The following is a 13,909-nucleotide window of genomic DNA, read 5'->3' as shown; positions in this document are numbered from 1 at the left end:
GACACGAAGCGATGTATAGTCTGGTTTGGTATGGAGGAGTTGTTCAACTGGAGTTTCATTGTTGATGACTTTACTAGGAAACATGTTAATGATGTGAACGGCGGCTAGAAAAGCTTCGTCCCAAAATTTAAGGGGCATGGATGCGCCAGCTAAAAGAGCAAGGCCAACTTCAACAATGTGTCTGTGTTTGCGTTCAGCAGACCCATTCTGTTGATGGGCATGAGGGCATGACACTTGGTGAGAGACACCAAGAGTTTGGAAAAAGGAGTTTAATTTTTCGTACTCCCCTCCCCAATCAGATTGGACAGCAATAATTTTGCTATCAAACTTTCGTTCTACGCGAGCTTGGAAGTTTTGAAACACTTGAAAAACATCGGATCATTTCTTAAGAAGATAGATCCAGGAGTACTTGTTATAGTCATCGATGAAACTAACATAGTATGTGTGTCTACCAACTAAACTGGGGGCAGGCCCCCATACATCAGAAAAAATGAGTTGCAAAGGTTTGGTAGAAATACTAGTAGAAATTGGATAGGGTAGTTGATAACTTTTAGCTCTTTGACAAGAATCACAAATGGTTTCAATATCACGCTCTCCAACATATGGGAGCTTATTCTTCCTAAGCAATCGTTCAACTAAAGAAAAAGATGCATGCCCTAGTCTATCATGCCACCTTGTCGTTGAGAGTTTGGTGACACCATATGCTTGCTTATTGAATCTTCTAAACTCCGGAATCAACGGGTAAAGCCCTCGAACGCATCTACCTCGGTAGAGAACCTTCTTCATTGCCTGATCCTTGATCAAAAAGAAGAAGGGGTGAAACTCGAGAAACACATGATTGTCAATAGCAATTCGATGGACAGAAAGAAGATTTTTAGATGCACTAGGGACATGTAGTATTTTTCTGAGATGAATTGGGCGATAAGGGGTTTTAACAACTGAATGGCCAACATGTTTGATCCTCATACCTGCTCCACTGGCGGTGTGGATCTGATCTTGACCACGGTATTTCTCCCGCATGGTTACTTTCTCCAACTCACCGGTGATGTGGTTTGTAGCACCACTATCCATGTACCAATTTGTGTCTACACCATATGAAGCTTCGGCAGCACCAGCAACTTTTTCGTCATGGGAGGAGTCACCTTCATCTTCCTCGAACCTGTACCAGCAGTCTTTGGCGGAGTGGCCCAGCTTTCCGCATATCTGACAGCGGACAGCATCGGGGCAATTCTTGGAGGAGGAACGACGACCCCTGTTGTTGTTGGAGGAGGGCTGTTCGCCGGCACCGGTGCGAGGAGCACCGCCACCGTTGCTGTTGCTGTAGTTGCCGCCACCATTGCCTTTGCTCCTGCCGCGCGGTGGACCACGGTGGCGGGAGCCACCACGGCCACCACGAACAGCGGCGTTGGCGGAGGACTTGAAGCCGCTGCCATTGCTGCCTTGGAACATCGCCATGCGCTGATCAAAGTTGCTCATTTGAGCGAACAGATCATCGAGCATGATAGGGTCGGTGCGGGCGTCGAGGGCCGACACCAGTGGCTGGTACTCCATACCTAGCCCGGCGATGATGTAGGAGATCTGTTCGTCCTCATCTAGAGGCTTGCCGGCAGCTGCTAGCTCGTCGGCGAGGCCACACATATAGGCGAAGTAGGCGCCCACCGTCTGCGTGCCCTTCTCTGCGTTGGAGAGGGTGACACGGATGTTGTTCACGCGCGATTTGGACTGGGATGAAAACATGTTCGCCACCGCAGCCCAGAGCTCCTGCGCCTTGTGGATGTTGGTCACCTGGACAAGAACTTCTCTGGAAAGATTAACCAGCAAATATGCCAATACCTGCTGATCTTCCCATACCCAGACTTGATGAAGAGGGTTCGGCGAGGCTGATTCCTTGTCGTCTTTGTCCTTGGTGGTGATGAACTTCTCTTGTTCTTTGGTTGTTCCTTCAGCATAGCCGAAGACACCAGCCCCGATCAGCTGTGGCGCCTGTATACGCCAGAGGACGTAGTTCGTCCGGTGAGCTTCTCCGTAACCTGACCATTGAGGCCGGCCAGAGGAGCGCTGGTGGGGGAGGAAGACATGGCGAGCTCATGGATTGAAAACGATGGATGCTAGATGTATAGGAAGAGGTAGGCTCTGATACCATGTGAAGATTGGCTTAAGTGTCTTGCCTCGTTGGAGGGACGCGCTGCATGTTTATATAACAAGGGCGCACCTCCCTGGATATAGCGCATACAATTGGTTGGGATTACAACTTGTGAACCAAGGAAAGAGAGGGAGAGATAAGGCTGCGGTTACAGAAGGATAGATATCGATCCTAACAACCTAGCCAGAGCTACATGCTACGTTACAATATATGTCACGTTACAATATGTTTAACATTTCTGACACTGAGAGACATGTTACTTGCTGGGAATTAGTTAAAAGTGTAACCGGACTTCTCTACCATATTCATTTCGGGGTACCAAAATTGGTGCTTACAAACTTTCCTACATTTTATGCACACATGCCAACTTTTTCTGTACTCTTTACACCCATTTCAAAACTCCTACTGAACAAAGTCGTATGGAATATGGTCAGGACCGGTGAAAAAGGTGGACACGGAATTGAAATTGCTTTACATAATGAGATTTGCTTGACAAGAAGAGATTTCACTGGATTTGGTGGACTCCAATATCTCAAAATAAAATACTTAGGTCGTAAAATTGTCGTTATCTAAATCTTTTCAGAGACTGATTCCCAACAGCAGATGCATATCATAATAATTCCAAGCACGTTATGCTGCTCCTTCTCCTGCCATGCAGTCACTTTGCTTATATAGATTGTTGCCATTCTCTTTGGACATGCTATTTTTATGTAGAGAGCACACACTGATTGTGAGTTGATCATTTGATTACATTGGGTTGTTGCCTGCTAATTTTTTTTTCGATCAAAGGGGAGCACCCCCCGGCTCCATTTTCATAGAAAACGAAACCAAACATGCATACAGGTCTTCTGGCATGACACCAGGTCTCAAACACACGACAAAAAGGATGGCAACAGGCTGCCAATATAAAAGTTTTCTACCTCTACTAGAGTCTACTGGAGTAGCAAAGATAAAAGATAGAACAGAACTAGGTAACAGCTAGAACTGGGTAAATCAACTCATCGGGAAGAAGACCACATGAATTTCCTCCGCCATCCTTGGATTCTCCTTTACTAGCCCCAGGGCAGCACGCCCTCCATGCGCCAATCCGTGGATGTTTTTGGACCAAGAAAGTTGCTCCTTGGCTTCACGGCATCTCAGTCTGGTTCCAGTTCCAGTGGCAACCTCAGCTTTCTCAACAGATGGTCTCTGAAATGTTTCATCGCCCCTTCCTGCAGCTCCTTGTGCGGTTTCATCCAGTCTCCCAGGTATGTACTTATTTTCTGCCAGACCTGTTTGACAGAAATCCATTTAGTCCTATTAAACACAATGGAGTTTCTAGTGTTCCACAATTCCCAAAGGATAGCAGAGGAAACTACATTCAAATGGGCAAATTTCTTATCACAGAGCCAGCAAGCAGCTAACTCAAAGAAAGAAAGGAAGGTTTTACCAAAAATAATCTCAACCTCTTTCCACATTAACCTAGCAACCACACATTCAAAATGTTGCCTGCTAATAGAAATGTTAATACTTGCGATTCTGTTGGCTCAGCATTTCCGCATGTTGGTTGTTGGCATGTATACTGTATTCGGGAGAAGTTGGACTAAATCAATGTGAAATCACTCTCTAACCGGTCACTCTTATTCATGTAAGAGTTCTGACCACACTTGATGTTAAAATTCATGCTCCTCCTCTGGTCCCTGCCATGATGAATGAACGAACAGATCATGCCAGTTGGTTCATGGATGTAATGGGCATTGCATGATCACCCTCGGAACACGGCGACTTTCAGTCGACAGATTGACAGTACCAATGGGCAATAGTGCATTTCACAGACAGCTCGCCATTCAGCATCCTGTTTGCGACCTTCAACTTTGAACAGATGATGATGATGAAACATACATAGCACCACACATGATACTGCCAAATTTCACATACAAACACATGTTCGCCTTCTTTGTATATTCACCCACTCCCTCGTTGTGTGACCATGCATCCCTTTGTTGGCCTCTGCTAGCACCGCCACCGCCCCACTGTAGTTCCACCTCCATACAAACACAATTCTCCTCAAAAAAGAAAAGAAATGAAAACAAATGAGAGACCTGTCTTCAGAAACTGAATTTTTTCAGGAACTGTAAGCTCAGAGCAAATATTAACTTCTTTATTTTTACGTGTCAACGGCGGGCTTACGCCTACCTGAACTTTTATTACCAATTGAGGAGCGGTTACACGATAACAGAGTTACAGATGGGGGGTAAGAGAGACGAAATTACAAAGCATAGAGAAAAGGTCTATAATATCTCAGAGAGATGAAACAACATAGAGGCCCAGTCGTTTAGTAAATCACGTTTCTGAATATTGTTGCAGCGGTTAGCCCAGAGGGTCAGATCATCGGGCGCGGCTCTGGCGATGTGATGAAGGCCGTGGTGCTCGGAGCGAAAAACCTTGGCGTTTCGGCGTTTCCAGATGTTCCATAGGATGGCCAAGAGCGCCGTGGAGCGAGTTTTGTTCGATAGATCCCCGTCCCAGGCATGATGCAGCCCCAGTGGTGCAACATGACATAGGCTAACTTCTTTTATCAGCCACGACATTCAGAGTTCAGGCAGCAGCTTCAGAACCCTCTGGAGTAAAAAATGTTCCTTCTCAATCAAACAGATCCAGATGCAGGGAGCCATATCTGGAGTGTGAGTGCTTCAGGTCCATTCATGAATTTCAGATTCGAACTCATCTTCTACCACAGAGGAAGCTACGTGGCACTTTTGCTGTACCTCTCAATATACTTGATCAGTATGGCCAACCTGCTTATGTACATGGGCTCGTAACACTTGTAAGTTGTAACCTTAGATACTTGCGCAATTCAGCGTGAATCAAAGCCAAGTGATTTCAAGTTCATCTTCTATTCAGCGTATACAGTCTGAGAAGATTAGAAAAAGTCGTTGGGATGGCACCACTCAAATCCAGCTCAAGAAGGAAGGCAAGAAACCCAAGTTCTTGTGGTATTTGTCCTGTCAATAAGTTTCCTGATACGAGTAAGAACGATAAAGAGCGGCAATGTCCTATCTGAGATGGAATGTTTCCTACAAATAGATTGCTACTTAAATCCAAATGTGTGAGATGAACAAGAGATCCTAACTCTGGTGGTAATTGGCCATTAAGCTGATTGGATCCAAGTGCCAGTGTTGTTAGAGACGCTAATTTCAAAATGGTCAAAGGGAAGGAACCATTTATTTGATTGTTGGAAGGATCTAAGTATTGCAAACTCGGCAGATTTCCTATGGTTCCATTGAGTCCTTTAGACAAAAGATTGTATGACAGATCGAGAAAAGTTAGTTTAGTACAATCACCTATTGATGCTGGGATAGGTCCATCAAGGAGATTGCAGTTTAAATTCAAGTATTGGAGCTTGGCAAGAGTGCCGATGCTTGATGGGATTGGGCCCGAGAGATTGTTGTACCTGAGGTCTAGATGGACAAGATGGGGCAAATCTGCAAAGTGAAGAGGCTCATCAAATTCCCTAGTCTTCCTACCATACTAGGCATGATAGAAAAAACTGTAGTAAAATAGATCGATGGAGGATAGTTTTATACAGTTACCTAGGGATGGTGGGATAAATCCATCAAGATGGTTGCTGGATAGATCCAAGTATTCGAGCTTCGCGAGAGTGCCAATGCTTGACGGGATTATGCCCGAGAGGGAGTTGCCACTGAGGTCCAAATGGGCAAGATGAGGCAAGTCTGCAAAGTGGAGAGGCTCATCAAATTCCCTAGTGTTTCTACTGTACTAGGCATGCATGGTAGAACAAAAAATGTAGTAAGAGAGATCGATTGAGGTTAGTTCAGTACAATTACCTGGGGATGTTGGGATGAATCCATGAAGACTATTGCCAGATAGATCCAAGTATGCTAACTCGGCTAAAACACCAATGCTTGATGGGATTGGGCCCGAGAGATTTTTGTAACTAAGGTCCAGACGGACAAGATGGGACAACTCTGCAAAGTGGAGCTTGTCTAACCTGCCACCAAGGCGACAACGCCTCGGAAGCCAAATTTCCACAATGCGGCCACGAGGCAGCCCGGTGCCACAGGCAACGCCAGTCCAGCTACACGGGCTGGTTCCTTTTGTCCATGAATCTAGAGGACAGGTTCCGCTTCTGTATAGGCCAGATTTCCATCGGAGAAGTGCCTCAGCCTGCCGATCAAGTGACGAATGCGTGGAATTTGAGGCAGAATGTCAGCGATCAAGAGGAGCGCCAAGGTGGAGTTCAAACTGAAGGCCGGCCCAAGAGGCAGCCTCGCCTACCCGCTCAGCTAGCTGAGCCTGAGTGGGCCTGATCAAGTGGTACTTATACATGTAACTAGGATAGATTGAGCTGGCGATTGGCATAACGGCTAGTGGCGGCGTGTGTGGTCTGAGCTCCTGCACGAGCCAGATCCGTCATGTACCTTCCTCCTTCCCCCCTTGTAGCTCGAATTCTATAGCAATGGCTTGAATGCAAACCCTAGCCCTCACAATCTGGTATCAGAGCCGTTCTTAGCCCTGGATATTCCAATCCACCACCGTCACACCCGATTCGCCACCCGTCGCCGCACCGAGGCCATGGAGAAAATTTCTCCGGAAACCAAGGCGATTTACGAGCTTCTTCGGGCCAATTTCGGTGCCACCTTCTCCAGGAGCTCGGCGGAGCGCAGCGAGGAGATGACCACGGCCCTCGCCAAGCTCGACAGCAAGCTGGATCAGCTTTCGGGCCGCATCGACGACGTCAAGCTCGCGATCGGCGTCGACCTCGACGAACTCTGCAGTGAGATCGGGGTGGACCGAAGCACCACAGCGTGCCCCGCCGCCCCTTCGTCTCCGCGAGGATCGACACCGCCGACCAAGGTCACACCTCTGAGCAGTGGATTAGGGGGATCTGAAAATTTCCACGGTGAAGCAGATCACCGGGGAGCAGTTCCAAAGTACGTGCCCCCGCCAGCGCGAGGTATGCCGTTAGAACCCAACCCCTCGAGGCAGATCATTCATGCTCCTGAATTGTTTCGCTCGCTCCAGTTTGAAGTTGTCGGGTTTGGTCCTCGAATTGAGTTGCCGCATTTCGATGGCTCGAATTTCAAGCTCTGGCAATCGCGTTGTGAGGACTATTTCAGATTATGGAACACTCCGCAACATTAGTGGGTGCCGTTTGCTTCTGCTCAGTTCGAGGGCACAGCGGCGCGTTGGTTGGAGTCGGTTCAGCGTCGTGCTCCGCATGTCAATTGGCCTGAATTTTGCAACCTGTTGCAATCCAGGTTTGGAAGGAACAAACACCAGAATCTGTTGTGCCAGATGTTCAACATTAGGCAGACTAGTTCAGTCGAAGAGTATGTGGAACGATTTTCAGAACTGTATGATCAGCTAACTGCTTATGAGACAAATCCAAACATGGTGCATTACGTCACCAGATTCATGGAAGGGTTAGTTCCATCAGTTCGCTTGTTGGTTGGAATTCAGCAACCTGAGGATTTGGATTCAGCATATGCTCTGGCCTTGTTGTCTGAAGAGTTGGGTGAAACTACTACGTACTCTAGTAGTAAAAACAATGGAAGCAAACGCCAGACCTACTCTAGCTCTCGATCGTCAGTGAACAAGGTTCCGGAAGATAAGAAAATCACTGAACCAGCTCGTGCTGCCCCAACTGAAGATCGATGGGCTGCTCTGTGTGCTTACAGAAAGTCCAAGGGTATGTGTTTCATATGTGGAGAACGATGGGCCCGTGATCATCGCTCCAAACAAGAAATTCAGTTGCATGTGGTGTAGGAAATATTGGACTATGTTCAGAACATGCCCTCTGATCTGAGTGACTCTGAAGAAACAGTTGTTGGTGAGGTCAATGCTATCTGTCTTTCTGTAGCTGCTCTAGGAGATAATTCAGATCCAGCAGTGTCAACTATGAAACTGAAAGTGTATTTGCAAGGGCAACCATTAATTTTTCGGGTTGATTCAGGCAGTACTCATTCATTCATTGACTGCACAGTTGCAACTACTGTTCAGGGCATTTCTTCCTTGCCAGTTTATATGGTTAAAGTGGCTAATGGAAGTTTCACTACTAGGAAAAGGCCTACTAATGGCGCACCTAATTTGGCCATTAATGGCGCATTAGTGGTTCGCCATTAGTGCCACGCCATTAGTATATTTTACTAATGGCGCACCACAGGTGCACCATTAGTATCTGGTATACTAATGGCGCACCTCAGATGCGCCATTAGTATATACAACAGTGCACCATTAGTATGCCTCCCAGGGGGGCATGTATACCCAGGTGCTTTAGCATACTAATGGCGCACAACAAGATGCGCCATTAGTAACTTCGGCATACTAATGGCGCACTGTTTGATGATGCGCCATTAGTATCCTTTGGCATACTAATGGCGCACTGTGATATGATGCGCCATTAGTATGAATATTAGGTTTTTTTATTTTTTAATTTTCTGTTTTTTGCATAGGTTACAAAATGTATAATTGGACAAAATATAGACAACACACATCAACAACAGATTCATCGAATACAATAGAAGATTAGTCTGTGAATACAATTCATCATATTAGTCTCCGAATACAATTCATCATATTAGTCTCCGAATTGAAAAGACCGAAGAAAGATAGAACATTATATTACAAGTCTCGAGACCGCGAGTAGCGAGTTTGTCTTCACATTACAAGTCGATATCGATCATCTAAACTACCATCACATAGAAGAGAGCTGCGGTCATCACGATGAGCATCATCACGATGAAACTCGTCTTCATCCGGTTCCTCCAGCGCTCCCTCCCGTCTCCCGCTAGATAGCGGGCGTATCTAGATTCGGCCTCGGCCCTAGTGGTGTACCCTTTGTAACTGTTACCGCTGAATCGGTGAACTTGTCTCCGACACTCCTCCCAGTCGTCGTAGACTCCGGGAACCTTACCCTTGTACACGACATACGACGGCATCGCTATGCAGTAGCCAAACGAAACGTTAGTACCAATTCACAGACAATACATAAGCAATATATAAGTATGCAACAGAACGATCGGAAGAGAAAAGCAAGACATTAATAGCATCGATTACATCTAAGTTGAACGACTCTCGAAACCAAAGAGACATACTACAATTTCATTAAAGTTTAATTACAACATGAGCCAATCGATGTTTCAGAACTAGACACAGCATCACTGCTTTCGACTCGACTCAAGGGACCGGAGCATGGATGAAGCCGCCGTCTATCGTGGGAGTCATGAAATAACGGTTGTTGTCAGCCTGCATTTGTAGCATTGTGTCGATGTCACTGTTGGACAGTTGATTTCTGAGGTAGAACTGCCCCGAGGTACGAAGGACATCTTGATGGATGATTTCCGCAAACTCCGTCTGGATGCGAAAGAATTCTTGTTTGATGTCCGCGTCCTGGATTGCCGACACGCTCGCGGCCCAATCTTTGAGTTTACTCGGTAGCAGAAGTTGATGATGGTCCCGTACGATCGCCCGCATGTGATGGATGGCGTAGTAGGCACCCTTCTGACCGCCAGGCGGCTGCTTGACGCAGCAGAACGTCGTATTGTGGGAGAACACGTGCTTGCCGTACTTACGAATAGGACTTGTGAAGGTGCCTCCAGATTTGACATAGCCGGGGAGAACATCATCAAGAACCTTCTTGACATTTGTGTAGTCTACGTTCGACTGAGGGTCCGGGTCGAAATACGTGGCCATGGAATATTTGGGGCTTAGGAGGATGAGCGTGCAATGTGTGTCACTGTAGAAAACACGGAATGTTAAAAGAAAAACGATCGAAATCTAAGAATTCATATGTTACGGGGCAGTTGAGGGGAGGACTTACTCGGGAAAGTAAGGCACGAGGAAGTTATCCTTATCTTGGTTTGCCAGAATGACGCCTTCGAGGTAAGAAGTCGCGACTTGCCGGTCCCCAGCGCTGCCCAAGATCTTGGCACGCATGTAGAAGGGGTCGACTATCACGATGTCTGGGGTCTTGTCGCGAATGATACGCATCTCCATACTCAGAGAAAATAGCCGAACGAAGGTGTAGTGCAGCGGATGAAGGTTCAACATAGCGTGGATGTCATCAAACCGCAGGACGATCGTACCCCCGATGGAGTTATCCACAAAGCCCATGCCCTCTGGCACCTTGGCCGCGAAAACCGGGTATGCCACATCCTTCTCTCCGAGACGCCGCTTCTCCAAAGAAAGAACACTGTCATGCAGACTCCGCATAGCACTGGTTGAAGCATCGAGCATATTTCTTGGTAGCATCAGCCTACCCGCCACATGCACCCTCCTCGAGATATCCTCAGGTGAAGGTGGCCCGTCCTGAGCACGGATCGTACTCGGTGCCGGCTGGCCCGCACCCTTGTTAGTCTTTCTTTTGCGTGCCTTCTTCTTCTCCTATAATGGGACCGAGTTCTGCTCACAGACCGCCTTCTTGAGTGTGTTGGGGCTGATAATATTTCGCACCTCGCCTATCTGAGGCTCGGTGAAGTCGGCAGCTGGAGGCGTCTCTTGAGAGCTGAACGGCAGACGACGCCTGTTGCAACTTGGCTTCTCCGCGGTACCAACTAGATCGCGCACGTCTTTTGTTGGGTTGGGTTCTTGAGAAGGAGGCCCCATGAAGTCGCCACCGTACCCATGATCGGCAAAGTACTGATCAACGTTGGCAAATGTATCGTCGTCATCGTCGTTCTGATCTTGTGCCATATGCATGTTTGGATCCAGTGGCATAGGGATGTCCGGCACCATTGCGGCGGTCTTGCCATGGGGCCGACTTGGCGCCGACACGACTGGCGGTGTTATCTTTGGGGTGGTGTCCCCTGCCCCCAAACGAATCTGGCTCTTCGGCCAAAGCAGGGGCCAGCTCAGGCAGGCGCTGAGGGTCATCACGTCATCATCGTCGGCCCCGACGGGTCGAATCGGAGGTAACAACTCGTCGCAGCCTGGCAGAACCCGAACCAGTTGAACCCTAAACAAGTTGGGTGGCATCTGGGTACCGTGGAACAAGGGGTTGCCCGGTTGAACGATTTTGCCCTTGGCGACATCGACCAACTCGTTGTTCACGAAGTGCAGGAGAGTGCACGGAACATCGACGGTGTTGGAAATATGCCCTAGAGGCAATAATAAAAGTGTTATTATTATATTTCTTTGTTCATGATAATAGTCTTTTATTCATGCTATAACTGTATTATCCGGAAATCGTAATACACGTGTGAATACATAGACAACACCATGTCCCTAGTAAGCCTCTAGTTGACTAGCTCATTGATCAATAGATGGTTACGGTTTCCTGACCATGGACATTGGATGTCATTGATAACGGGATCACATCATTAGGAGAATGATGTGGTGGACAAGACCCAATCCTAAGCCTAGCATAGAGATCGTGTAGTTCGTATGCTGAAGCTTTTCTAATGTCAAGTATCTTTTCCTTAGACCATGAGATTGTGCAACTCCTGGATACCGTAGGAATGCTTTGGGTGTATCAAACGTCACAACGTAACTGGGTGGCTATAAAGGTGCATTACAGGTATCTCCGAAAGTGTCTGTTGGGTTGGCACGAATCGAGACTGGGATTTGTCACTCCGTGTAAATGGAGAGGTATCTCTGGGCCCACTCGGTAGGACATCATCATAATGTGCACAATGTGACCAAGGGGTTGATCACGGGATGATGTGTTACGGAACGAGTAAAGAGACTTGCCGGTAACGAGATTGAACAAGGTATCGGTATACCGACGATCGAATCTCGGGCAAGTAAAATACCGCTAGACAAAGGGAATTGAATACGGGATCGATTGAGTCCTTGACATCGTGGTTCATCCGATGAGATCATCGTGGAACATGTGGGAGCCAACATGGGTATCCAGATCCCGCTGTTGGTTATTGACCGGAGAACGTCTCGGTCATGTCTGCATGTCTCCCGAACCCGTAGGGTCTACACACTTAAGGTTCGATGACGCTAGGGTTATAAAGGAAGTTTGTATGTGGTTACCGAATGTTGTTCGGAGTCCCGGATGAGATCCCGGACGTCACGAGGAGTTCCGGAATGGTCCGGAGGTAAAGATTTATATATAGGAAGTCCTATTTCGGCCATCGGGACAAGTTTCGGGGTCATCGGTATTGTACCGGGACCACCGGAAGGGTCCCGGGGATCCACCGGGTGGGGCCACCTGCCCCCGGGGGCCACATGGGCTGTAGGGGGTGCGCCTTGGCCTACATGGGCCAAGGGCACCATCCCCAAGAGGCCCATGCGCCTAGGGAACCCTAAAAGGAAGAGTCCCAGAAGGGGAAGGCACCTCCTAGGTGCCTTGGGGGGGATGGACTCCTCCCCTGGCCGCCGCCCCTAGGAGATTGGATCTCCTAGGGCTGGCGCACCCCCCCTTGGGATCCCTATATATAGTGGGGGTAGAGGGCCTCTTGAGAGACACCTTTTGCCTTTGGTGCAGCCCCTCCCTCTCTCCCAAATTCTTCTCCTCTTCTACGGTGCTTGGCGAAGCCCTGCAGGATTGCCACGCTCCTCCACCACCACCACGCCGTTGTGCTGCTGCTGGATGGAGTCTTCCTCAACCTCTCCCTCTCTCCTTGCTGGATCAAGGCGTGGGAGACGTCACCAGGCTGTACGTGTGTTGAACGCGGAGGTGCCGTCCTTTCGGTACTTGATCATCGGTGATTTGAATCACGACGAGTACGACTCCATCAACCCCGTTCACTTGAACGCTTCCTCTTAGCGATCTACAAGGGTATGTAGATGCACTCTCCTTCCCCTCGTTGCTAGTCTCTCCATAGATAGATCTTGGTGACACGTAGGAAAATTTTGAATTTCTGCTACGTTCCCCAACAGTGGCATCATGAGCTAGGTCTATTGCGTAGTTTCTATGCACGAGTAGAACACAAAGTAGTTGTGGGCGTTGATTTTGTTCAATATGCTTGCCGTTACTAGTCTTATCTTGATTCGGCGGCATCATGGGATGAAGCGGCCCGGACCGACCTTACACGTACTCTTACGCAAGACTGGTTCCACCAACTGACATGCACTAGTTGCATAAGGTGGCTAGCGGGTGTTTGTCTCTCCTACTTTAGTCGGATCGGATTCGATGAACAGGGTCCTTATGAAGGGTAAATAGCAATTGGCATATCACGTTGTGGTTTTTGCGTAGGTAAGAAACGTTCTTGCTAGAAACCCATAGCAGCCACGTAAAACATGCAAACAACAATTAGAGGACGTCTAACTTGTTTTTGTAGGGTATGCTATGTGATGTGATATGGCCAAGAAGAATGTGATGAATGATATGTGATGTATGAGATTGATCATGTTCTTGTAATAGGAATCACGACTTGCATGTCGATGAGTTTGACAACCGGCAGGAGCCATAGGAGTTGTCTTTATTTATTGTATGACCTGCGTGTCATTGAACAACGCCATGTAATTACTTTACTTTATTGCTAACCGGTAGCCATAGTAGTAGAAGTAATATTTGGCGAGACAACTTCATGAAGACATGATGATGGAGATCATGATGATGGAGATCATGGTGTCATGCCGGTGACGATGATGATCATGGAGCCCCAAGATGGAGATCAAAGGAGCTATATGATATTGGCCATATCATGTCACTACTATATAATTGCATGTGATGTTTATTATGTTTATGCATCTTGTTTACTTAGAACGATGGTAGTAAATAAGATGATCCCTTACACCAATTTCAAGAAGTGTTCTCCCCTAACTGTGCACCGTTGCTACAGTTCGTCGTTTCGAAGCACCACGTGATGATCG

The 13,909-nt window shown here is 47.6% G+C and overlaps 1 pseudogene; it reads right to left on the bottom strand.

Moving 5' to 3' along the window:
• Positions 1-1,460: 1,460 nt before the first annotated feature.
• On the bottom strand, positions 1,461-1,599 carry LOC119296344 (annotated as a pseudogene).
• Positions 1,600-13,909: the final 12,310 nt, after the last annotated feature.

This window comes from Triticum dicoccoides, chromosome 1A, assembly GCF_002162155.2.
Source record: "Triticum dicoccoides isolate Atlit2015 ecotype Zavitan chromosome 1A, WEW_v2.0, whole genome shotgun sequence".
Lineage (NCBI taxonomy): Eukaryota > Viridiplantae > Streptophyta > Magnoliopsida > Poales > Poaceae > Triticum > Triticum dicoccoides.
The sequence above is the reverse complement of the archived record's forward strand: the minus strand, read 5'-3'. Positions and strand labels throughout refer to the sequence as shown.